This window comes from Natator depressus, chromosome 2, assembly GCF_965152275.1.
Source record: "Natator depressus isolate rNatDep1 chromosome 2, rNatDep2.hap1, whole genome shotgun sequence".
NCBI classification, from domain to species: domain Eukaryota; kingdom Metazoa; phylum Chordata; order Testudines; family Cheloniidae; genus Natator; species Natator depressus.
The window spans coordinates 264,468,273-264,493,491 of NC_134235.1; the positions used below are offsets into that span (position 1 = coordinate 264,468,273).

Genomic DNA, 25,219 nt, shown 5'->3' on the forward strand with positions numbered 1-25,219 from the left:
AGGTTGGGGCGGGAGCGAGCTCCGCGCGCGGGAAGCGCGGCCCCGATGCCCGCTCAGGAGCCCGCAGCCCGTGGGGGGAATGACTGGGGGAGTGGAGTCGGGGGGCGCGGGCTGGCTGAGCAGGGGGATGGATGGGGGGGCATGGCCTGGCTGAGTGGGGCGGTGGCCAGGGAGCTGGGCGGGGGGCATGGCCGGGGCGGGGGGCATGGCCTGGCTGAGCGGGGGGATGGCCAGGGAGCTGGGGGGGGGATATGGGGCGGGGGGGATGGATGGGGTGGGGGCATGGCCTGGCTGAGCGGGGGGGGGTGGCCAGGGAACTGGGGGGGGGGATGGGGTGGAGGGCATGGCCTGGCTGAGCGGGGGGATGGCCAGGGAGCTGGGGGGGGATATGGGGTGGGGGACATGGCCTGGCTGAGCGGGGGGAATGGCCAGGGAGCTGGGCGGGGGGGATGGCTGGGGCGGGGGGCATGGCCTGGCTGAGTGGGGGATGGCCAGGGAGCTGTGGGGGGGATATGGGGTGGGGGCCATGGCCTGGCTGAACAGGGGATGGCCAGGGAGCTGGGGGGATATGGGGTGGAGGTCATGGCCTGGCTGAGCAGGGGGATGGCCAGGGAGCTGGGGGGGGGGATATGGGGTGGGGGCCATGGCCTGGCTGAACAGGGGATGGCCAGGGAGCTGGGGGGGATATGGGGCGGGGGGCATGGCCTGGCTGAGCAGGGGATGGCCAGGGAGCTGGGGGGGATATGGGGCGGGGGGCATGGCCTGGCTGAGCAGGGGGATGGCCAGGGTGCTGAGGGGGTGGTGGCTGGGGGGGACAGAAATCTGAAAGGGCGAGCGTGATGAACAGGGCCTGTGGGGAGTCGAGGGGGATACTGAGGGAATGGTGGGGGCAGGGGTATGCAGTGGGGCGGGGAGACTGGGAGGACGTGGGGCAGAGCAGTGCCTGGTTCCGGTCGTGCTAATTCTCTGTGTTGTGGCAGCTCCCAGAAGGGGGCGTCGCTGTGCCATGAGCAGCAGCTGCTGGAAATGCCGCCCCGCAGGCCAGGGGGGCGCAGAGCCCAGCGGAGGCCGGGGGTGCCAGGCTGCAGAGCTTGCCGGGGCGGGGGGCAGGTGTCAGGAAGGAAGAGAAGGGAAGGAGAATTGCCCGGGAATCCCTGCCCAGTCTCCTGCCTCGCTTTCCCCAGGCCTGCTGGAGTGCGGGCAGGGTAGCAGCTCACGCTGGATCCGCTTCTGATGGTGACGTGCCCTCAGGCTGGCGTCTGTCCTGTGTGGGCGCCGGTTTCCCTCTTGGAGTAACAGGGTCAGTGACTCTGAGCCCCCCTGGCGTGAAAAGCCCTGGGCTCGGCACCAGGGGGTGGGCTCTCCCGGGCTGGTGGTGTGGGCGTGGGGGTGGGCAGGTGCTATTCGCTGGTGCCCAGCTGGGAGGCGGCTCCCCGTGGGATGGGGCTCTTGCGTAACCTTAGAAGCATGTTCATTCCCTCCAGGAAGAAGAACAAACTCTCCCTCTTGCCCTGCAGCCTCTGTCGGAGAAGGATCCCATCAGTGATTTCCTCCTGGAGCGCCCCCGGGCCAGGGCCACACCGCAGCCCTCGTGGGAGGAGGTGAGTCTAGCCTAGTACCCTGGATGGGAGAGCTTCTGGTGGCAGGGAATTCCCCAGGCAAGGGCCCTGACTGAGGGCGCAGAGGGGAAATCACCCCCCAAACCTGGACCCTGCTTTGCATGGCCTGGGTTCCTGCGCAGCCGCCAGGGAGCATCCTGTGACTGCTCCGGCATCCTCTCCGTCCCCAGCTTATGCAGCTTCTCCTTCCTCAGTCGCTCTCTTGCCTCCAGCCCCCGCTCGCTGCTGCCCCCCCGACTTCCTCGGGCCTTGCCAGCTGTAAAGGAAACAAACTTGTCACTAACTCCCAAGAACTTTTTCCTCCTCCCGCTGTTCCCACGTGCCCGGTCAGCCCGTAACCCCTGACCACGTCCCCTCCTGCCGCTCTGCGCCCTCCTAGCCCGCTTCCTCCCACTCTCTGGGCCTGGGCTGGGTCTCCTCCAGCTCTCTGCCTGCTCCCCTCCAAGCTGGCTTCGCCTCTCCTTGGCCCCCTCCTCCACGCTGTAAGTCTGCGCTCCTTCCTCTTCCTGCCTGCTTGTTTCCATGCCTCGCTGGCTCTCCTGTCGCTGGCGGGGCCGCTCGCTCCCCCAGGCCTGTTGGTGTCGCTCAGGTTTGTCCTCTTGGAGGCCTTATCTGCCCCAGTGTTTCTATTGCCAGCGGTACACTGGGGCCTCTCAAATCTCTCTGGGCCGGGCCTCTGCCTTTCTGCTCTGAGGTGTCCAGCGCCTCTCTCCAGACCCCAGCCCCTCCTCCTCCTCGGGACCCCTCTCCGCTACCTGGCATCTCCATGACAGCTCCTGTCTCCCCTGCCCATAAACTCGGTGTCAGCTTTGTCTCCCTTTCCCTGTGTCTGTGCCCTGACTGTCCCTTGCCTGATCGCTGTCACCTTCTCTCCAGCCACTCCCTGCTACACAGCGCTGTCTCCTGCGGCTCCACTCCGCCTCCTCGAATTCTATCGTCCCCTCGCTGACTGAGCACCGCCCTAGGAGTTAAAAACAGAACTGCAACAATCCCTCTGCCTGCCTTGCCCGTCAGAGAGAGATGGCTTCAGTGGGTACCAGTTTTATTTGCCTTTAACCTGGCTCGAGAGGAAGCCGAGTCTGACGGCTACAGGCGTCTCTTCCCTTGTGTCAGAGAGTTCCTGAGGCTAGGGCCAGTTCCTAGAAAGTTGTCTCCTGCACTTGTGAGTCTTCTCCATTTGGGCGACAGTTGAATTGTTCTGTTAGAACTGAGCTGTGGTGTGAGCTTGGGGTTGTGGAGGGGAGGGGAGTCTTGTACCCACAGGATCGGGGCAACACCTCCCATTTCACAACAGTCTGAGGGAGGAGCCCCGTCAGTGTGCTGGAGCCCCAGGGGTCTCAGCCTCCAGGACAGGCCTCCCTGCCTGCTAACTGAACCTCTGGGGTGCCAGCGCCCTGCTGCACCCCAGGAGCTCTGCCCAGCGAGAGCAACTGAGCCAGACTCCTGGCCGAGACTCACCCGCTTTGCAGGAACCACTGCACCTCAGTGTTTACAGTGACACTCAACCCAGTCGGGTTTATTAGTCACCCGGCGTATGGCATCGGCCGTCCTTAGGTCAGCACAGAGACCTGAGGGCAAAGCCGAGTCCATGCAGGTCAGCCCTGCGCACCAGCCAAGCTGCCGGGAACCCCATTTTCAGGCTCTCCGTCTTTTCTTAGTCAGTTCCCAGATGAGATAGCTTAAGCCAACACTCACACCTCAGCCCTTTGTTCTTCAGCTGGGATCTCAACTCTGCAAAATCCTTGAGTAGCTGCAACTCCATTGTCTCCCTGACCCCCTTGGTGATCTGGGGTGGTTTCAACCAGTTCCTTAATGACTCTTCATTCCATCCAGCTGGTAATCTCTCCCCCTCCCCCCGCAGCCGTGCGAAGTGTAGGGGAAACCGAGGCGCGCACAGTTTTCATGAAAAAATTCCCACTTTGTCACAAGGGCTCTCGGAGCGAGGGCCAGCCCCATGGAGGCCTTTGCAAATCAGGACAGAGACCTTGAATTCGCCTTTGTTCCGTGGGGAGAAGACGCAGAGTGGAGCACTGTTACCGGAGCCAGCCCTACACTGCTGAGCAGACAGGCTGCTGCGTTCTGCACCAGTGGGACCTTTCTGAGGCTGTCCTGCTGCGACTTTAGGTGTGATGCACGTTCGGGTGCGAAGCAGTTCGGTTTGCAGCACACATGGCATGCCTGACTCGTACCTACAAGTGCAAGGAGATGAATGTGGATCTACCTCTGGCCCAGCCAAAGGCTCCCCCTTTCCACCAGCACAGCTGAACTCTGCCGCCCCAGAAACATCAACCTGCCTTGCGCCATTCACCTGCCCCTCACACCTGGCGACTCCCTGCCAGGCCCACTCTAGCACATGCCACAGAGGTGGGTTGGCTGCTGGAATCGGGGGGTGGCCACTCCCTTACCAGCCGTGGTGAGGTTCCCTGGGCAAATGGGTCTCTTCTGGCCTTCGAATGTGCGTGATGGTCGTTTGGGTCAAGGGGCCTCTGGAGCAGGGCCAGAAACAGGGATTTGAAGCCTATTTCAGCACGCAGCCCTAACAAGTGGCTTTCAGAGAACCTCTATAATCAGTCTCAGCAATCAAGCCTGGAAGCTGGGAATGCCTGGATCACCCTGAACTGGTGCTCCAGACATGACATTCCCTGTGTCCTTACACCTCCCCTGAGCCGGCCAGTCCCCTGCCTTGGGGCAGGGCCGGCGCCAGTGTCCCCTAGAGGGGAAAAGCCCCGTGTCCCCATTCCCTGCCCTCCGAGCCAGCTGTTCTCCATGCCCTGGGGCTGGATTGGAGCCAGAGTCCCCTTGAGGGTCTCGATCCCATGTCTAATGCCCTGACCCACCCTGGCTCTGCGAGTCTTCTCCCAGCATGCTTTGGGGAATGATCGTACCATACAATTGTGACCGGAGCCACTTTGTTCCGGTCGGCGTTCCTGTGCTTGGCACTAGCGCCCCGAGGGTTGGGGTTGGTGTCACCTGGAGAGAAGTGGGGACTGGGGGAGGCAGTGAAGTGGGGAGGGGTATCCCCGGGGCAAGGGGCACTGCTGTTAACCCCTTACTATCCTTTCTGTATTTCAGTGACTGGTGAAATGGTGCTGGGCAGATCAGTCCCTTCTCTGCACTGCACGTCCTGAACTCCAGCCGAGCTGGAAGTCTTTGTGCAGGTGAGTCTGTCCAGACGCCGCACCCCGGCGGAGGTGGCTCCCTTGCTGGGCACAGGGAGCGCGCGGAAAGCTCCAGACGTTTGGCTTGACATAGGACGATGATGTTGGGTAGACCCTCCCGGGTACTGTAGCTGTTCTCTGCTTCAGAGACCTCCCATGGCAGGCTGACAGCCATGGACGGGGGGACAGTTCGGGGCTGCAAGGTGTACCTCCGAGCCAGGTATCTCCTCAGCTCTGTCGGTGTCTCACCTTCCAGCCCCCTGTCTTCCAGCCTGGGGCTCCTGCGTCCAACTGTAGCGTTTCTCACTCCTGACTCGCAGACCCTGCTCTTGCAGCCCGGGGCTCCCCTCCCCAGCTCTGTCCTGCACCCCCCTGGGCTTCCCGCCCCAGCTCTGTTCTGTGGTCCGCGCTGGGTGAGGCGGTGCAGCGTGGCTCCGTAATGCTGGGAGCGGTTGAGCGATGTTCGGGGCACTTGTCCAGCCCGATTCCTCTCTCTTGTTGATGTGCCGGACGTGGCTTCCTGTGGCGTGGGCCCCCGAGCCCATGTCCTGCCGCAGCGTCTGTCTGCGGGGCCCAGGGTGTCGCCACCGGGTGGAAGAAGATGGGTGCGTTCTCCGCAGCCCTGCCTGCGGGGCTGAGGCGCTGGCCGTGCGGTGGGGGTGTTGGAGGAGCCGACGGGCGAGCGTGGTGCCAGCTTTGTGTGGGGTGGCAGTGGGGGCGGGGGGGTAGCGGCAGTGCTGGGGGCGAAGGGGCGAGGGCTCCCGAAGCTGCATGGCGGTTGAGTGCTCTAGGCTGCTGGGGACTGGCGTTGGCCGTGTGGGGCTGGGGCTGCTCCAGGCTGGGATTTGCTCCTCCCGCAGCTCGGGCTCTCATTAGGATGGCTCCCGTGGCGTCAGGTCACTTCGTGTGGCAGCCAGGAAGGGCTGGCTGGAAGGGGGAAGGGCCTGGCCTTGGTGCTCCCACGGTACAGCCTGTCTGAGCCTCCCTCAGCTGCTGGGGGAGGGGTGGGGGGTCTGTGCTGAGCATGGTCAGTGCGTCCCTGCCTGTTAGAGCAATTAGCCCCACTGCCCTCAGGGGGCTGGGCGCCCAACCCCCTTTCAGGCTCTTCGGGGTCACTGGAGTGCTTCAAGCAGGCTGCCAAAGGCAGAGGGATTTCATTGCCCTAATGATCCTTCCTGGCTGGCACCTGTTAGTCTCCTCTCGGCACAGCCCTCTGGGTGGCACCTCAGTCCGTTTCCTTCTGTCGCGGCTTCTGCCCGGGCAGGCGCCACGGGGAGGCAGGGTGGCAAACCCCCTGCTCCAGGGCGCGGGTGCTTGGAAGGCTCCCTTGGCTCCCAGCAGTCGGAGCGGTGCCCGTCTCTGCTCTGTCCAGGCTGCAGCCCAATGCGGGTGGGTGCAGACGGACTCCACCCAGCTTAGCTCAGGTCCTTTGGCAGTGGAACTGCAGCCCGGGGTTTGCCAGGCTTGTCCTTGGGTCTGCGGCTGTCGCTGCTCTTGGTCCCTGAGCTAGGCAGATGGGCGCTGGTCCGGGTGTGCCTGCGTGCGCTGCGGAGCAGACGGTGCCCTTGGGGGCTGGTGGGTCCCACCTGTCAGGGCCCTACCTAGCACTGTCCCCATTCCCAGCTGAGCTGCCTTGTTCTGTAGGGGAGGGGTGCCCAGCTAGGCTGTTCCGCTCTGCCTCCTGCCCTCCCAGCCCTGCTGTGGGGCTGGGTGTGTTAATAACCTTCCGAGTCCTTCCCTGCTGGCCTGGGGACCCCCTAGCCATGAGGGGTGGCGGCAGGAGGCCCCCCAGACTCAGGGAACAGCTAACAGTGCCTTTGCTGCAGCTGCCTGAAGGGGTGGGGCGGCCTGGGGGGTCTCTCCACAAGGACACCCCTCCGGCTGGCATGGGCTGCAGGGGGACTCTCCTCCACTCCGGGGGCTTGCAGGGTCTTGCTGGGTTTGCCAGGACAGTTTGGGCGGGGAGGATGTGAGTCTTACGGTGACGATTCACAAGGGAAGGCGAAGGCATGAGTAGGAGCAGGGAGTCCTGGCCTGCTCTGCTGGCTGCCGTAGCGAGGGGGGGGTGGCTGGGGGCAGCAGATCGGGCGTGGTGGCTGCAGGAGGGGCTGGAGCCCCAGGGAGCGTGGGGGCTGCGCACACAGAGCTCTGTTCCGGGGCTGAGAGGGGACAGCCCCTCTGGGAGACTCTGGAGAAACTTCCTGAGACTCTGTGCTTGGCTCTGGTCCCTGGATCCCAGAGCTCCTGGGAGCCGGCTAGGGGGGCGTAGGGGCTCCGTCAGGGGGGCTGACTGAGCATGGGATTGGGCTTGAGAGCTCTGGAGTCCCTGGCATTTGGGCGAATGACCAAGAGACTTGACAAGAGGGGAGGAGGGGCCCCCAGCGCTGGGCCGGGCAGCCCTTCCCGCTGCGAGGAGCGGAGCGGTGCCTGCTCACCAGCCCATACCGCTACTGCCAGGGCCGGCTCCCCGGGCCCCGGTGCTCAGCGGCGTGAGTGCTAAGAGCTCCTCTGGGGGCATCCAGCATGGCAAAGTCCCCTGGACGTGGAGCAAACTGCACCAGCTCAGCAGTGCCAGGCTGGAGCTGCGAGCGCCTTGTGCCCAGGAGCACTGAACTGACGGATGCAGAAAATACTGCAGCCTCGCTGCCCCCCCCCCATACCATCCTTGTGCCCCCTTCATTGGGAGGTATTTTGTGAGGTTCCTGAGCGGGTGTTTCAGGCTGGAAGGCTGCAGCGCTTTCTCTGCCCCCGAGCTGTTCACGTCTGTACGCAGCTCTCCACGCTGGGGTGTCTGAGCCAACGCCATGCCTAGTGTCTGCGGTGGGCGGCTTGTCCTCCATCTCTCCCCCTCCCCAAGGGGACCAGCAGTTCTGGGGCCTGTGATCCTGTAGTCTGACCTCAGCCCCAGGGCTGCCCTGCGTTGATTCCCGGCTGGACTAGGGTAGGGCTTTTAGAAAAGCAGCCAAGCCTGATTTAAATGTTGCCGATGTGACAAAGCGGGACTGTTCTTAATGTTTCCTCTGAATAGTGTGGGGGTGCCTCAGTTTCCCCTGTGCAGTTTTGAAGTATCTAGGTGGTGGGGTAAGGGTGTATGATCCTTGCAGAGCCCTAGAGGGCAGGTGTGTGCAGGGGTCTGGACACAGATAATGGCCGACACCCTGTTTCCTGGCTACTGATGGCCTGGGCCCTTCCCCCCTGCAAGGTGAGAGCTAAAGGGTTGGAGAACAAAGGAATCAGGTGACCTCCTGGCCCGGGAAAGGGACAAAGCCCAGAGGAGGAGGGGCTGGAGGGAGTTTCAGTTTGGGGCTGGCTGGGGACATGGAGTGAAGGGCAGATGGGGTTGTCTGGCTCCCTGCCCCCCAAAATGGAACCCGCTGAGGGGTCCTGTTCTCTGCATCTACAAGCTCTGTGTTAGACCATGTTCCTGTCGTCTGATAAACCTTCTGTTTTACCGGCTGGTTGAGAGTCCCGTCTGACTGCGGAGTTGGAGGGCAGGACCCTCTGGCTTCCCCAGGACCTCGCCAGAGCGGACTCGCTGTGGGAAGCGCACAGAGGGGCAGAGGTTGCTGAATGCTCCGAGGTCAGACCCAGGAAGGTGTGAGGTGTGTGTCCTGAAGACAGACTGCTCCCAGAGAGGAGACTTCCCCAGAGTCCTGCCTGGTTTCGTAGGGAGCAGTTCCAGAGCATCGCCTGGGGACTCCATGACAACTGGTGGTAGCGGTGGGATGTACTGCACCCCATGGATGGTGCTTCCTGCACTAAGTGACTGGGGAGCAGTAAAACAAAGGGGGATTGACGAGGACCAGGCGTGCTGAAGGCTCAGCGAGGAGCGGTTTCGGGGGGGCGGTTAACCCCTGGGAGTGTGTGACCAGCGAGAAGGACTGTGCAGTAATGGGGTCCCCCTGGGGACCGTGGTGAGCAGTCTCAGGGGCGGAGGAGCCTGCGGCTTGGCCCTGGGAGAGAGAAGGACTTTGGCAGTAACAGAGTCCCCCGGGGGACTGCAGCGAGTGGTCCCAGGGGCGGAGGAGTCTGCAGCTCGACCCTGGCAAAGAGGTGGTGCCCTCGAGAAGGGCTGGCACACTAGGGGTTCTCCCTGGAAACCGTGGGGAGCTGAGAGCACACAGGCCTGTGAGTCCACAACAACTTGGGAAGAGCGGAGTGATGGCCTGTCACCGTCTCCTTAAGAAGGACATTGTAACCCTGTGCAGAAAGAGAGGGTGGAGCATTGGAAAGTTCACCAAAGCAGAGTTAATCGTGCAGCTGGAGGAGGATGACCGCTCTAAGGGACAGATTCCTGACCCCAGATGGGGCTATAGCAGGATCTGGGAGCAGCTGGAGTGGTAGCCAGGCATCGCCAAGACTCCTGTCCCCGACCAGACGAGGGTCTTCACGATCGGGTTCCCCATCGGGGGATCAGAGACGGACGGGATTGGAGTTGAGTCCGAGAGAGCAAGAGGACTGTGAGAGACAGCGAGAGCCCGAGAAAGAGCTGCAGAAGCAGCAGCAGCATGAACTGGCGGTGGGGGAGCGGAGAGGCCTAGGGGACCTCCCCGGGGTGAGTGGGGATAGACCCCCGGGGGGCCAGTTCCTAGGGGAACCTCGAGAGTAAATTGCTGCCCCTGGGTAAGGAGGGGGGGATGTGGATGCCCACCCCACTGCCTTTGAGCAGGCTGGAGATTTGAACCAGGGGGACCCTGCGGAAAAGCCCCGGTGTCTAGCTCCCTTGCTGGGTCCCAAGGCCACAGACTCCGTCAGCCAGATAGGTGGGGAGGTGGACAGGCTCCCACTCCTGACCCCAACCTATGTCTGTGTGGAGTCCCCTGGGGTCAGGCCCCTCGGACCCCCAGTGGGAGCAGAAGGTGACGGTCAATGGGGAGACATTCCTGGGGTGGCGAGATCCTGGGACAGAGAGAACTGTTGTCAGGCCCCTGGTGGTGCAGCCTCAGATGCTGAGGGGTTGTGTGAGCTGGGTGAGGGTCCCAGGGACGAAGCCCCTCGCCCTGCCTATGGCCCAGTTCCCTGTGCAGACCCAGGAGGGGTGGGGCTGGCTGGTCGTAGGGGTGCTCCAGGATATTGGGTGTGAGACCCTGTTGTGGGGTGATTATCTCTCGTTGGGACAGGATCCAGGCCCTGCTCCTGTAACGGCCAAGGGTTTGAATTTGAATCCAGGGAACCAATCGGCGGCGAGGGAAATGGTCAGTGAAAATGCAGATGACCTGGCTGGCAGCGGGGAGGAGCGGCTAGGCTCAGGCTACCTGCCTGCCTGTGACCAGACCCCTGGGGCTGGGTGGGACAGAGGGATGCTCCCCGCCCCCTTCCACACTGGAGAGGGGGGCTCAGGGGGCTCAGGCTGGCTCTGATGCAGTGAGGAAAGCAGCGAGGTCGCTGCCTACCCCCACTGGGACAGCAAGGGCAGCGCTGAGCACAGGGGGAGCTGAGACCCCAGCTGAGTGGGGGGAGACACAGGCAGGGCAGGGGATCTGCTGGGAGTGGCAAGGTGCTTGGTAAGGAAAGTCTGGATGAGCCTAGGCAGCCTTGTGAGCTGATGGCTGTGTCTAGTCAGCAGGGTGGGAAGGCAAGGAGAGTGGAAGATGAGTGTCCCTGGACCTTACCTGTTAGCTGGGTGGAGAAGTGTGACAGTGAAGGAAACGTGCTTGTGTCTGTCAGGGGTATTGACTTGCCTATGGAGGGAGCTACCCTGGTCTCCAAGCAGTTGTCTGTGACCAGCCTTGTGTGCTGGGACCAGGGGAATGAGATCCCAAGCTGTGTGTCCGGGAAAGGATAAAGTGTGTCCGGCTCTTCTTTGTCTGTGGAGCAGACAGAAGGGGCCTTTCACCCTGTGATGGTTGAGGGTCATGCAGTTGTCTCAGAGTTGGTTCTGGATTCAGCTAAAGCCCGGGAAGGGTCCTAAGTCTGTGTCTGCTCGGGAGAATGGCCCTGTAACTAGGTCGCATCCAGTTAGGGTCTATGTAAAATCCCAGAGCCCAGACAATTCTGGTGCTTGTATTTTGCCTGTTGTTAGTGTGTGGTTGGGAAAGGGTGTAGCAACTCTGTCTAATCAGAGTGAGATCCTAGTGTCACAGAGTGTGGGGGAGTCCGGGGCCTGCACCCCTCTTCCTGGGATCACTGTGACTCTCAGCCAGCCCGTAAAACAGAAGGTTTATTGGACAATAGGAACACAGTCTAAAACAGTTTGTGGATACAACCAGGACCCCTCAGTCAAACACTTCTGGGGGGCAGGGAGCTTAGACCCCAGCCCTGGGGTTCCCTGCGTTCCAGCACCCAGCACCAAACTGAAACCAAAAACCCCCCCAGCAGGCTCCCTCCTGCAGCCTTTGTCCAGATTCCTGGGCAGAGGTGTTACCTCCCCCTCTCCCTCCTGGCTCAGGTTACAGGCTCTCAGGTGTCCCATCAGCAGTGACGCTCCCCTGCCACATTCCCAGGTCAACACTCCTCCTTCCCTGCTGCATCACACCTAGCCAGGGCACAAGGAGAGCAGGAAGGTGATTTGATTATGTTACCTACTGAGCGTGTGGAAACCTGTAGCAAGAAGGAAAAGATACATGAACTTGTGTGTGGCAAAGGGAAGGAGAATGCTTCTGATCTTTTATCTCGGAAGTCTGTAAGTTTGCCTGAAAGGGGATTGTGTAGGAATCCGCCGGATGGGCCAGAGGTGATTCTGGATGTAAGTGAAACCCAGAAAGAGTCTGTTGTTGCTCAGGAAAGTGTTCCTCTAGAGCAAGCCCTAGGTGAAGAGGGTAAGGGCAGAACTTCTGTGGGGGGTGAATTGTTGCATAGAAAAACCCGAGGGAAAGGAATCCTCATGGCGTCTTTCAAGCAGTTTACTGCAACTGAAGGGTGTGAAAGTGTTTCAGTTCCTAACAGCCAGAAATTTTCTGTTGTGAATGGATCCACTGACTGTCCTGTTGAAAGATCCAGTGTGGATAGCTTTGAGAAGGTCTCAGATGAAGTGAAAGCTGTTAAGAAAGTTAAACCGTCCTATAACCAAGTGGCTGTGTTTGGCCAGCTTGTTGGGGAGACAAGGTTGTTGAGAAAGGGATGTCTCCATGCTAGTTCTGTAAGTGAACAGTATGTGTCCCAGGTCAGGATGGGGGCTCTTAACCAAGAGAGCCCGAATTGCAGCCCTCCAGACTGGAGCGCTGGGATAAGACCTGATCCCAGTTTGACCCCCGGGGGGTTTGGGGTGGCAAAAGTCATGGGCCGCATAAACCTTCCCACATGCGGCCTGCGAGTGCTATCGACCACCCCCGACCTAAGGGAGGGTGTGAAACTGGAAGGGCCTGGTGTAACTCCCACCAAGGAACGGGAGAGATGCTGGGGCATCCATGGGAACGTTGGTGGGTTCGAACTTCCCCAGGTCACCAGCTAAAGTGACCCTGCTCAGTTCAGTCTCAAAGGGGGGAGAGATGTGACAAAGTGGGACTGTTCTTAATGTTTCCTCTGAATAGTGTGGGGGTGCCTCAGTTTCCCCTATGCAGTTCTTAAGTATCTAGGTGGTGGGGTAAGGGTGTATGATCATTGCAGAGTCCTAGAGGGCAGGTGTGTGCAGGGGTCTGGACACAGAGAATGGCTGACACCCTGTTTCCTTTCAACTGATGGCCTGGCCCTTCCCCCCTGCAAGGTGAGAGCTAAAGGGTTGGAGAACAAAGGAATCAGGTGACCTCCTGGGGGGGAGGGGGGTGTTGGAGGAGGGAGGAGGAGGAGGAGGAAGGGACAAAGCGGGGGGGGGGGGGGCTGGAGGGAGTTTCAGTTTGGTGCTGGCTGGAGACATGGAGTGAAGGGCAGATGGGGTTGTCTGGGTCACTGCCCCCAAAATGAACCCGGCTGAGGGGTCCTGTTCTCTGCATCTACAAGCTCTGTGTTAGACCATGTTCCTGTCGTCTAATAAACCTTCTGTGTTACTGGCTGGCTGAGAGTCCTGTCTGACTGCGGAGTTGGAGGGCAGGACCCTCTGGCTTCCCCAGGACCCTGCCTGGGCTGACTGGCTGTGGGAAGCGCATGGAGGGGCAGAGGAGGCTGAATGCTCCGAGGTCAGACCCAGGAAGGGGGAAGCCGGGTGAGCTGTGTGTCCTGCAGACAGGCTGCTCCCAGAGAGGAGACTTCACCAGAGTCCTGTCTGGTTTCGTAGGGAGCAGTTCCAGAGCATCGCCCAGGGACTCCGTGACAGCCAGCAATGGAGGCTTGGCTGCAACCCTTGGTGAGCAGCTTCCTTCCCTTCCTGTTAGAAATGCTCGCCTTCTCTCCGACCTGGTTCTGGCCAACTTCGTCCAGTGACTGGAGCTTGGCTGGGTCTACTTGAGGGAAGAGCCCCCATCAAACCTTGGTTCCCCAGGTAGCCCCTTACAGCCTGGGATCACCCCCCAAACTTCTTGTTACGCTAAATCCATCACGCTCCTGCAGCCAATCCTGGGAAGGCCACAGGGTCGCACTGTGGGCTCGCGGGCCCGTGCGCCAGGACCTCCAGGGTCCCAGCTTCCTGGGATCGGCCCCCCCTCCTGTAAGTATGGGCGTGGTGGGGAGGCTGTTTATACCCTGTGCTCTCTGCGTAGGAGAGACAGCAGGTCAAAGGAGTGCGCCTGGCATGGGGAGCGGAAGGCGGGGAGCTCTAGGTTGGTCTGTGGGTACTGTGGGGTTCGCTCCAGGCTGGGACTGGCCCCTCAGCAAGCTCCGTCCCCTGCCCATGCGCTGGGCAGAGCCGAGCTGTGGACCCTTTCAGATAACCTGGAGGATAAGGATCGAGGCCTGGACCTGCTATTCTGGGGGGCACAAGTGCAGGAGTGGACACCGGGTGCGACAAGCTCCCTGTAGCCGGTGGCAGCTCACCAGCTGAGCTGCACGCTCTGTATTTGTCGGAGTTTCCCAGGGCGGCGGCTTGGCACTTAGCCAGGCAACACGGCCGAGTCCATCTGGCAGGTGACAGACGTGTGTAACTGGGGCTTGGCCCTTGTACGCCCGGACAGGATGCAGTCTCTTCGCCAGCCATGGCCGTGTGACTCATTGGTGCTGCTCTGGGGGAGCTTAGCTGCGCGCTGGACGGACACGGTGCTCCCTTGGTGGGTGGGAAGGCCCAGCGCTTTGTCGGTGCAGCATGGGAAGGGAATTGTAAAAGCCCAAGCTTGGAGACTCAGACCTTCCTGCGATTCCAGCTACCTGTGCAACTCACTGCTGCAGGATGTTGTATCAGATACAGAACTGGCTAGCAGGGGGACTCCTGTGGCATGACGTGGTTTCCTGCACAACTCTCTTGGCAGGGGGGCAGGGGCCCCTCCCCAGCATAGCGTGTGCTGAGCTGCTGCCTTTCCCTTCGGCTGGCTGAGCGCACTAGGAGGGAGGGGCTGTCTTCTCTCCACTGCCCGTGGGGCAGAGTGTCTGGGCAGTGGGACCTGCTCTGGCAAGGGCCCTGTCACAGGGGAGATGGAAGGCAGGGTGACCCAGTCTGGAGTCCTGCTCCGGCGCCCTTTTGGCCAGTGAGCATTCTCCGAGGAGCTGCTGCTGCCTTTCCAGGCCTGGCACTTGGCGAGATTCCCCAGCGTCTCCACTTGGCTCCTGTGGAATCCCTGCGGGGCCAGACCCGGCCTCTCCTCCCGCCTGCCGGTGCTGGGTGCGCCAGGGCCAGATCCCCAGCCCCCCTTTGAGGCCGGACCCAGCCTCTCCTCCTGCCTGCCAGTGCTGGGTGCTCTAGGGCCAGATCCCCAGCCCCCCTTTGGGGCCAGACCCGGCCTCTCTTCCCGCCTGCCAGTGCTGGGTACTCTAGGGCCAGATCCCCAGCCCCCCTTTGGGGCCGGACCTGGCCTCTCCTCCCGCCTGCCGGTGCTGGGTGCGCCAGGGCCAGATCCCCAGCCCCCCTTTGGGGCCAGACCCGGCCTCTCCTCTCCCCTGCCAGTGCTGGGTGCGGTAGGGCCAGATCCCCAGCCCCCCTTTGGGGCTAGATCCCCAGCCCCCCTTTGGGGCCTGATCCGGCCTCTCCTCCTGCCTGCCAATGCTGGGTGCTTGGGCCGAATTCCCAGCCCCTCACACTTGCCGGGGTAGCTGAGTGCCTCCCATTCCGACCAGGGCGAAGTGGTTACATTCACTCCTCTGCTGCCCCTTTTCCTCCTCTCTTCCACCCCCGCTCTGGAGCCAGTGCTGGACATTGGCCTCCTTTGTGCTGCGAGCCAGGCTCCCTGCCCAGCCGCAGGCCGGCTGTGCCCAGCAGGAGCTTGCTGCAGCAGCGCGGGGCTCGGAGGAACAGTTACAGAGACTTGGCACTGGCAGCCTTGTTTGGGAAACGCGCCTGCTCCGGACTTGCTGAAACAGAGTCTTGCCGTGGCTGCTTTTTCCTTTCGCACGAGCATAAAAGCCTCCAGCGTGAGTGAGGCAGGAGCCCCGGCTTGGAGCCTGCTGGGCAGCACTCTCTGGGACAGCTCTGGCACTGGGCTGGCCCGGCCGAGCAACGGCCTGTGGGGTGGGATGGCAGCTCCCACTCCTGCCTGAGGGGCCCCCGGCTGCCCGGCTGTGTTGCCTGCTCCTCCTTACAGGGCTCTCCCCGGCAGCCTCTGCATTAAGCAAGAAGCAACTTGCTGAGAAGCGAAGCCCGTGAGGCTGGGTGCCCGGGATCCCTGCGCGAGAGGCCATGCGGTGGGGTGAGTGGGGTGCAGGCGCTCCCCTACCCTGGGGGGGCTCAGCACCTCTCCGGTTGTGGGGGAAGAGGAGGGCACCGTGAGCTGTGCTGGGACCGCTGCCCATGCGGTTTGCTGCAGCTCTTGTGGGGCAGCGGAGCCAGAGCTAGCCAAGGGCACCGCTGAGACTCCCTCGCGCCAGGGCCCCAGTCTCACGTAGCAGAGGGGTGTGCTGGGCGGGAGGGGGGGGGGGGAGATGTGGGGAGGGGTGTGCCGAGGGCGGGGGGAGGGGTGGTCACTGGGTGAGGTGGAAAGGGGGCGTGTAGCAAGGAGCTATTGCACGACCCCCGGCCCTGCCTGGGGAAAGGAGGCTGGCTGGGGCCAGTTCCTCTGGTCAGAGCTGGCAACCGGGTGAGGCCAGGGCCAGATGTGGTCCAGCTGGGCCCTGTGGCCAGGCGCGTGGGAACTACAGCTCCTAGCTTGCAGTGCTCCATCTGGAACCAAGCTGCACGTGCTGGGGCGGCAGCCTCCATGAGCAGCAGGGGCCTCCCCTCTGGGCTGGCATGCTTTGGGGCTCAGCCACTGTCTGGCGGGGGGGATGGTGCCCACCAGCAGCGCAGAGCCCAGGGGTCTCGGAGCTGGACTCTGGGGTCCCTGTGCTGGGGGTGGAGGGACTGGTGTGGGCTGGGGAGGTCCCGACTATGCTGCTCACTGGGAGGGTTTCTCTGGCTGACTTCACGCCCTGTGGTGCCAGATAAGGGCTATTGGCTCCTGGTGTGGTACGTCCCCGGCCCTGGGGTGAGCGAGAGTGGACAGGGTGGTGGTGACAGGCTAGGCTAGTCCTGACAACAGGGTGATCAGAAACTCTCTGTCACCTGCCCCATGGGCTCTTGCAGCCTCCCTCCCTCAGGGGCTTTCTCGCTGCCAAAGGGCCAAACCGCCCAGCCCATCATAGCTAGTGGGTCCAGAGACAGGGCAGTGCCAGCCGCCCCCACTCACCCGCTAGCTGTCTGCCTGGCATGGACCTCTGCCAGCACCTTGGGAAGGCTGCTCCATGCCCAGGTGCTCTCCCTCTGTGCTTCAGGCCAGCCGTTCTGCAGGCCCCCCGAACCTCCTTGGCCGTGCCGGCTTTGCTCTCGGTCTGAGCATCGTGTGGCGCGGGGGAGGCTCCATCCCCAGGAGCCAGTTGCTTTGTGGAGGGGCAGGGATGTTTGAATGGTGCTGCTGGAGTTGCGGTGTTTAGAGGGTCTCTCTGACATGGGACAGTCTGGGGAGGCTGCTGGGGCCCTTCCCAGGGGCTGGCAGGGGTGCTGAGCAGGTGGGCTAATGCGCCAGGCTTGTCCTGCCTGGAGACACCTCAATTCTCACCATGGAGACGGGAGGGAAGACTGAGCTCCCTGGCCTGGCTGTGACTGGGCAGGAGGGGCTGGTTTGCAGGCAGGGGCCCTGCCGGGCCTGAGGCATGTGCAGAGCCTGGCATCCCAGGAGAGAGGAAGAGACCCAAAGCCTGGATGGGGCAGTGTGGGCTGGGAGGGGCAGGGCCCTCCATTTGCTTGGTGGGGCACAGGAGACGCCTGAGTTTGGGAGCAGTGGGGCAAGCGGTGTGGGGCGCAGGGGTTGGAAGGCAGCCTGGCCGGGTACCAGAAGGGCGTAACTTTCCCCGTGGAGTGGGGTCCCAGCGAGCTGTAGAAGTGGGAGTGGCCTGCAGCACCGTCTCCCAGCACTTGGCACTGAGCTGGAGTCCGGGGATGCCAGGGCTGCTCTGCCGAGGGTGTGAGTTCCCCAGTGCTCTGGGCGGCAGGAAGGCTCTGGATCTAGCTGCTGTTCTGTCTCGTTGACCCTCTTCTCCAGCTGAGCTTGGGGAATGGGGTTCCTCACCCCCTTCTTGCTGGCAGACCTAGCGCGGCTCCGTCAGACCCCACCCTGCCTTTGGGGCTCCCCCAACAGCTGCTTTGGATTGCACCTTTCCAGCTGTTGGCGGGGGGCCTTTCTGCTGGTGGTTCCAGGGTGGGGGGGTCTCCTGACTGCACCTGGTCTCTGGGCAGGGCTCGGTTGCGGTGAGCGTTGCCGGGGCTGATTTCCATAGATGTGCTTTGCAAAGTGCCTTCCTGCTGGGGAGGAGAGAGGTGGGGCAGGGGCTTCTCCAGAGAGCAGCAAACCTCTCCCATTTGGTATTGAGGGCATGGGGATTAGAAAGTGCTTGTGGGCTGAGGCATTGGGACAGGGAGGTGGGGTGGGGCAGGAAGCGGGGGGGGGGGCGGGGCTGGCAGGTGCTCATGGGTCAGGAAGTGGGTGGGTCTCAGGGTGCTGCTTTAGTGCGTCTCAGTGGAGGGGGAAGGGCTGCATGTCTCCTGGGACTCTTCGCAGGCCCTGGGCTGTGCCCTGTCTGCCCTGGGTGCCGAGGCAGGGCATGGGGGTCAGGGCAGGCTGTCCCTTCTCTGGTCGGGGCTTCCGGCTGCTCCCTCGGGCCGGGCACCGGCGTGTGGCCCTGTGTGTGTCCAGTGCCTGGCACAGCGGGGCCTGACCCGTGGCTGGGTGCCAGTGATAATCCGTGCTGGCTGGGCTGATGCTGCGGCCTGCTGGTAGCCTCCTCGGGGTGGGGAGCGTCAGGCCAGCATTGGGCTGAGGGGTCCTGCTCCTCTGCCTCGGGGCACGAGCTCACTGTGGCTGGCACATCAGTTCAGCTCTCCTGGGGCGGGACCGGGGAGCGAAACCTGAGCTCTGGGGGCAGGACCCGTTGGTCGTGCCTCCCTCCCCAGATTGCTGTGTTCGAGGGCAACCGGGAGGGGCTTTTCCAGGCTGCGTCCCGGGGGCTGGGGACCCGTCCTGCCTGGGCTGGTTCCTGGTGGCTCTTTAGCTGTGGAACATTAGAGCCCATGAGGAATGTGTTGGATGAAGAGCAGCCGTGGGGATTACTGCCTGTTACAGCTGAATTCCTCCTCTTTTCCTTGCTGGTGCCCGCCGAGGGTGGGCAGAGCCTCGAGCCTGGGTCATGCTGGCAGTGAGGCAAAGCACCTGCCTCGCGCGGTTCTGCCCCCCAAGGCTGGTGGAGCTGTGGGCACGTGGGGTGCCAGAGGTGGCTGTTGCTAGTGCAGTCAGATGGAACCCGCAGCCCCTGCTTGGGACCCACGTCTTCCTGGTAGGCTCTGGGGTCTGCCGGCATGTCCGTCAATTCCTGCTGAGCGTGGGATAGGGACCACATAAGCACCTGGCTAGCTGGGGCCTGTGCCAGTGAGTTCCACAGGTTAATTGGGTGCTGTGGGATCCGTTTTCAAGGTGCTCTCTTTCAGTCTTGCGGGGTCCCCTTGTCCTTGTGTTGAGAGGGAAAACGGGAGCCCGCGATCCACCTTCGCTGGCCTATCTGTATCCAGCCATGCTGAGCAGTCCCTGCTCTGACAGGCTCGAATGGCTCCCCGCCCATCTCTGAGCCTGTCCAGGGAGCTGCAGATGCAGTAATCCCGGGCAGGCGGTGTGGCCCCGTTGGTTTGTAGCCGGGCAGTGTTTCCTTTCCGGCTCTGCTCCTTGCCGGCTGCTGGGCACGGGGCAGAGAGCAGTGTTGGGGGGTGTCCTGCTTTGGGCTCTAAGCAGGGGGAGAGATGGGCTCTGGCTGCTTGCCACGGCCCGTTGCTGGCTCCCCCAGAGCACCGCTGATCCAAGGGCTGTGAGCATGTCCCAGGCTGGCTCTCGGAGGACCGGAGAGACCCTTGCGGAGGCCGTGCGGATGGCCGGGAGGCGTCAACAGTCCCCCAACATGGGAGGAGTTTTGGGCACTGCCGGATGCCGTGATGGGACTAGTGTTGCCCAGGGCTCTGCCTCAGCCACCGCCCCGGCGCAGAAGTAGCCAGGGTGTCTGTCATTCCCCCTCCGCTGCATGCTCAGCCCTGCTTCGCTCAGCCGCAGTGACCACTCGTCATCCTGGCAGGCACTGCAGGCCGAGGGGCCGCTCCCTGGGGATCTCCCATGGAGGAGACGGTATGAGCTTGTGTCAGTCCACCAGGACGAGGGTCCAGGGATGCCCTCAGGGACCCAGGTGGGATGAAGGAGCAGACGCAGCCCAATGATCTTCAGGAGCTACGAAGCCCCGGGCCTGGTACAACCCGGATTTAGGCCAGGGCGTGGGACAGAAGCCGCCCGACTGGCTGCGATGGGGATGCGCTGCTGTCAGTGGAGAGAGGGCAGACTTGTCTCCTCCTGCACCTCGGCACTCTCGGCCCTGGGTTAGGGCCCAGGGCAAGGCACTGCCATGGGCTCAGTCCTGGAAGGTTGCACCCCGTAAGATGGACCATGCTGGGGAAACTTCCCCTGCACCACTAGGCCCCTCTCGGGACCTTTCCGCACTGCCGGGGAGCCATCGGGGGAACAGGTCCGACTGGGCCAGCAGCGTGCGGGTGACACACAGCGCTGTCCTCCCTCACTGCTCCCGCTGCAGCAGCCAGTGCTGGGGCGAGACCAGCTCTGGGGTGCAGAGCGCTGGCCGAATGGAGCCAGCAGGAGGGAGCTGATACTGGGGGCAGAGGCCGGCCTGGTGGGGCGTTGAGGATTCGGTGTGCTGAGGCCAGAGCCGAGGAGTGCTCTCTGATTCCTCGCTCGCACAGCAGCATCTGGGCGCTGTGATTCTGCGGTTGGTTGGACACTCCAGCCCATTGTGGCGGGCGGCGAACTGGCCTTGGTTGTTCTGCCGTACCTGGGCAGGGAGCCATCAGTCATTAGAAAACTCCCACAAGTACAGAGTGTTGCAACGCGTCTCCTTGGCCGTGCAGGCTACCCAGCCGCGCAGGCTACCACCGTCCTCTGCTGGCTCCCCAAACCCAGCCTGCCCCAGTCGAGGTCTCCGACCTTAGCCCCCGGGCACTCGGTGACCTGGGCCCAGGCTATCTAAAAGAGCCCAAAGCTCTGGGCTGAAGACTGCAGTCGACAGCTCAGCTCTGGGGGTGCAGCACAGCTGTCCAGTGCACTGGGAAAGCTCCTCTGGGCAGGGGATGGAGCTTGCTCAGGGGCCGGTCCCAAGCACATAGCGCGAACCCCACAGGACCTACGGACCATCCCAGAGCTTCCCACCTTCCGCTCCCCATGCTGGGCACGCTCCTCCAACCCTCCCTTTCTAAAAAGGCTGTAAATGGGGAATCATTCTCCACGGTGGGGCATTTTGAGTGGGGTCAGTTCTCCAGAGTAACGGCATTGCTGCGGAAGGGGGGCTCTGTCATGGACCCACAGGGTCAGCGCTGCACCCCCAGTTTTGGAACAGTCTCTAGGAGGCTCCTTCACTGTGCCAGCCGCCCTGGGGGTCCTACTCTGCCTCCAGGGTGAGCCATGCGGCCTCACCTCCTCCTAGACTGGCCCTCTGGGCCTGCAGCCCCCACTCCCCATGAGCTCCGGGCAGTGAGTCCCCCGGAGACAGCCCCTGAGGGAGACTCGGCCGCTGTGCAGGGATCAGGGCCCTTCGCCCAGCCCCTGGAGGGACACTCCCAGTGTGGGGACAGCCGGGTTCAGTTGTTAGCTGGCACCCGGCCTAGGGGGCCCTTAGGGCAGCCCGGGGCAATGAAGGGTGAAGCAGAGTCTGTCCTGGCCAGCCCCGAGCCTAGCCCGGCTGTGGGGAACCCTCGGGTCCGGCTTTATCTGGGCGGCCTCCTTGGTCAGTTCCCAGATGGGCCCCAACTGCTTCCCGCAGCCAGCGCTTACCCCCATCTCACCCCTCCCCCGTCCTGTGATCCCGAGCTGGGGGGTGTGGCTCAGCCCCCTGTAATGGGGGGGGGGGTCCAGATCTCTCTGGGGCGTGGGTTGCTGGGTGTCCCCGTCCAGGTGATTGGATTTGCTGTTGTCCTCTCATGCTGCACTGCTATGGGGTTAGGGCCCCGACAGCTAGAGACTCCTGGCCTGCCCTGAGAGCAGACAGGCCTTCCCCCTCCCCAGGTAACGGTGCCGCACATGGGGAAACTGAGGCACACACAGCCTTCATAAAGATATTGCAGAAACTTCCCACTTTGTCACGGGCTCATGTGAACGAGATCATCGAATCACAGAGTTGTAGGGCAGGGAGGGACCTCGAGAGGTCACCTAGTCCAGTCCCCTGCACTCAGGGCAGGACTAAGTATTCTCTAGACCATCCCTGGCAGATGTTTTAATGTGTATTAATCCGGCTAACTGCAGGGGCAGCCAGCTGGGGCCAGGGTGAGGGTCGCGCTCCCCAGACGGGGCTGTATCCTGGGGAGCAGCGGCTCGGGGAAGGACCTGGGGGTCGTGGGGAAAACAGCCGAACATGGGTCCTGTGCAGGGCTGTGGCCAGGAGCAGACAGAGGTGGAATTGCTTGTGTGGGGCTGCTCCAGTGAGACCAGCCCTGCAAGCTGGGCTGGGGCCACACTCAGCAAAGGTCATTGGACACACTAGAAAGGTTCAGAAAAGAGCCCCAAGGAGGAGTCAAGGCCTGGAAATGCTGATTGACAGAGTCCGAGTCTTTAGTGGTGTACACGACTGAGAGCGTCAATTCAGGACAAATTGCTTAGAGCAGGGCAGTTATAGCCCCAAGCTGGAGTTCCTTTACTATTAAGGCAAACCCAACCAGCCAGCCAGAGAGGACTTCAGTCTCACCCCACTGGCTAACCAGAAGTCACACAAGCAATTCCCTTAGACACTCCCGTTTCCCAATATCCCCACCAGGGCCACTCGTTATGGGGATGAATGGTTATGAAAACCAGCACCCCAGTAAAAGAAAAAAGATTCTCCTGATCCCAAAGGACCAAGCCCCAGACCCAGGTCAATATACCAGTCAGATCTTACCCACAAATCACGCTGTTGCCAATCCTTTAGAATCTAAAATCTAAAGGTTTATTCATAAAAGGAAAAAGATAGAGATGAGAGCTAGAATTGGTTAAATGGAATCAATGACACACAGTGATGGCAAAGTTCGTGGTTCAGGCTTGCAGCAGTGATGGAATAAACTGCGGGTTCAAATCAAGTCTCTGGAGAACATCCCCAGCTGGGATGGGTCATTCAGTCCTTCGTTCAGAGCTTCAGTTTGTAGCAAGCTTCCTCCAGATGTAAGAAGCAGGATTGAAGACAAGATGGAGGGATTTCCAGGGCCTTTTATATCCTCTCCATGCAGAAGGGCACCCCTTTGTTCTTACTGTGGAAGATCACAGCAGCAAGATGGAGTTTGGAGTCACATGGGCAAGTCACATGTCCGTGAACGACTCAGTTCTTTTCAGGCCGACACCAGTGTTTACATGTTAGTTTGAAGGTTTCCAGGAAAGCTCAGATGTGGATTGGCGTCTCCCAAAGTCCATTGTGTGTTAAGTGTTTCTTGATTGGGCCCTTACTGAGAAGAGTCCCTTCTCAAGAAGCTGACCAGATGCTTCACTGAGGCTACTTAGAATCAAAACACATTGAGATACAAGGACAGAGCCAATATTCATAACTTCAACTATAAAAATGATACACACACAGACAGCATCATCATAACGAGCAAATCATAACCTCAGACACCTCACACGACAACCTTTGTACAATATTTGCTGCAAATATATAACAGTCGTTGCAACAATGATCTGTACAGTCACAGGTTATGTCAGTAACGTCACAAGTGGCTCGCAAATTGCTTTGACCAGGACGCGGCCCAGAGGTACTTGATCATGGGCTGCGGGCACCCGCCGAGGAGGCAGTTTCTGGTGATGGGGGCTCTGTAGTGTGGTAGACAAGGTGAGATCCGAGGGCTGGCAGCTGAAGCTAGAAACAGGGTGAAGATCCCTCCCTCTTGGGAACAGCTGACTTGGGCACATGGCAGGTTCGGGGTCACTGGGAGGCTGCGGCACAGTCTGGGGGGAGCTGGGAGGCTGCAGCGCGGTCTGGGGGGGAGCGGGGAGCCGTGACGCTGCGGCCTGGTCTGGGGGGGGAGTGGGGAGCTGTGAGGCTGTGTCACGGGGTCCCCGGCCGGTGCTCTGGAACTGCTCCCTACGAAGCCAGGCAGGATTCTGGGGAAGTCTCCTTTCTGTGAGCAGGTTTCAGAGTAGCAGCCGTGTTAGTCTGTATTCGCAAAAAGAAAAGGAGGACTTGTGGCACCTTAGAGACTAACCAATTTATTTGAGCATAAGCTTTCGTGAGCTACAGCTCACTTCATCGGATGCATACTGTGGAAGTGTAGAAGATCTTTTTATACACACAAAGCATGAAAAAATGGGTGTTTACCACTACAAAAGGTTTTCTCTCCCCCCACCCCACTCTCCTGCTGGTAATAGCTTATCTAAAGTGATCACTCTCCTTACAATGTGTATGATAATCAAGTTGGGTCATTTCCAGCACAAATGCGGGGCGGGGGGGGGGGGGGAGAAAACCTGGATTTTTGCTGGAAATGGCCCAACTTGATTATCATACACATTGTAAGGAGAGTGATCACTTTAGATAAGCTATTACCAGCAGGAGAGTGGGGTGGGGGGAGAGAAAACCTTTTGTAGTGGTAAACACCCATTTTTTCATGCTTTGTTTGTATAAAAAGATCTTCTACACTTCCACAGTATGCATCCGATGAAGTGAGCTGTAGCTCACGAAAGCTCATGCTCAAATAAATTGTTGAGTCTCTAAGGCGCCACAAGTACTCCTTTTCTTTCTGTGAGCAGGCGGGGTCCTGGGGGGACTCAGATGGTCCTGCCCGCCAACTCCGCAGTCAGACGTGACTCTCAGCCAGCCAGTAAAACAGAGGTTTATTAGACGACAGGAACATGGTCTAACACAGAGCTTGCAGGTGCAGAGAACAGGACCCCTAAGCTGGGTCCAGTTTGGGGGGCCGTGAGCCAGACAACCACGTCTGCACTTCACTCCATGTCCCAGCCAGCCCCAAACTGAAACTCTCTCCAGCCCCTCCTCCTCTGGGCTTTGTCCCTTTCCCGGGCCAGAAGGTCACCTGGTTCCTTTGTTCTCCAACCCTTTAGCTCTCACCTTGCAGGGGGGAAGGGCCCAGGCCATCAGTGGCCAGGAAACAGGGTGTCGGCCATTCTCTGTGTCCAGACCCCTGCCCACACCTGCCCTCTAGGGCTCTGCAATGATCATACACCCTTACCCCACCACCTAGATACTTAAGAACTGCACAGGGGAAACTGAGGCACCCCCACACTATTCAGAGGAAACATTAAGAACAGTCCCACTTCATCACATCTCTCCCCCCTTCAAGACTGAACTGAGCGGGGTCACTTTAGCCGGTGACCTGGGGAAGTTTGAACCCACCAACGTTTCCATGGATGCCCCAGCATCTCTCCCATTCCTTGGTGGGAGTTACACTAGGCCCTTCCAGTTTTACACCCTTCCAGTTACACGCCCTCCCTTAGGTCGGGTTGGTCAGTAGCACTTGCATGCCACATGTGGGAAGGTTTATGCGGCCCGTGACTTTTGCCACCCCAAAACCCCCGGGGGTCAAACTGGGATCGGGTCTTCTCCCAGCGCTCCAGTCTGGAGGGCTGCAATTAAGGCTCTCTTGGTTAAGAGCCCCCATCTTGACCTGGGCCACATACTGTTCACTTACAGAACTAGCATGGAGACATCCCTTTCTCAACAACCTTGTCTCCCCAACAAGCTGGCCAAACACAGCCACTTGGTTATAGGACGGTTTAACTTTCTTAACAGCTTTCACTCCATCTGAGACCTTCTCAAAGCTATCCACACTGGATCTTTCAACAGGAAGGTCAGTGGATCCATTCACAACAGAAAATTTCCGGCTGTTAGGAACTGAAACTTTCTTGATTAGATCACTTTCACATCCTTCAGTTGCAGTAAACTACTTGCAAAGACTCCATGAGGATTCCTTTCCCTAGGGCTTTTCTATGCAACAATTCGCACTTC

At 60.8% G+C, this 25,219-nt stretch overlaps 1 protein-coding gene across 11 annotated transcripts in view; it reads left to right on the plus strand.

Moving 5' to 3' along the window:
- Positions 1-944: 944 nt before the first annotated feature.
- Positions 945-25,219, plus strand: part of SLC4A2 (solute carrier family 4 member 2) — a 100,702-nt gene continuing 76,427 nt past the window's right edge. For 2 of the 11 annotated variants that reach the window (XM_074946640.1, XM_074946650.1), the window contains exons 1-5: positions 945-1,300; positions 1,485-1,601; positions 2,496-2,648; positions 3,549-3,983; positions 4,692-4,777. The gene's annotated coding sequence lies outside the window, so the exon portion shown is untranslated. The other 9 variants (XM_074946643.1, XM_074946642.1, XM_074946652.1 and 6 more) reach the window with 9 other exon arrangements.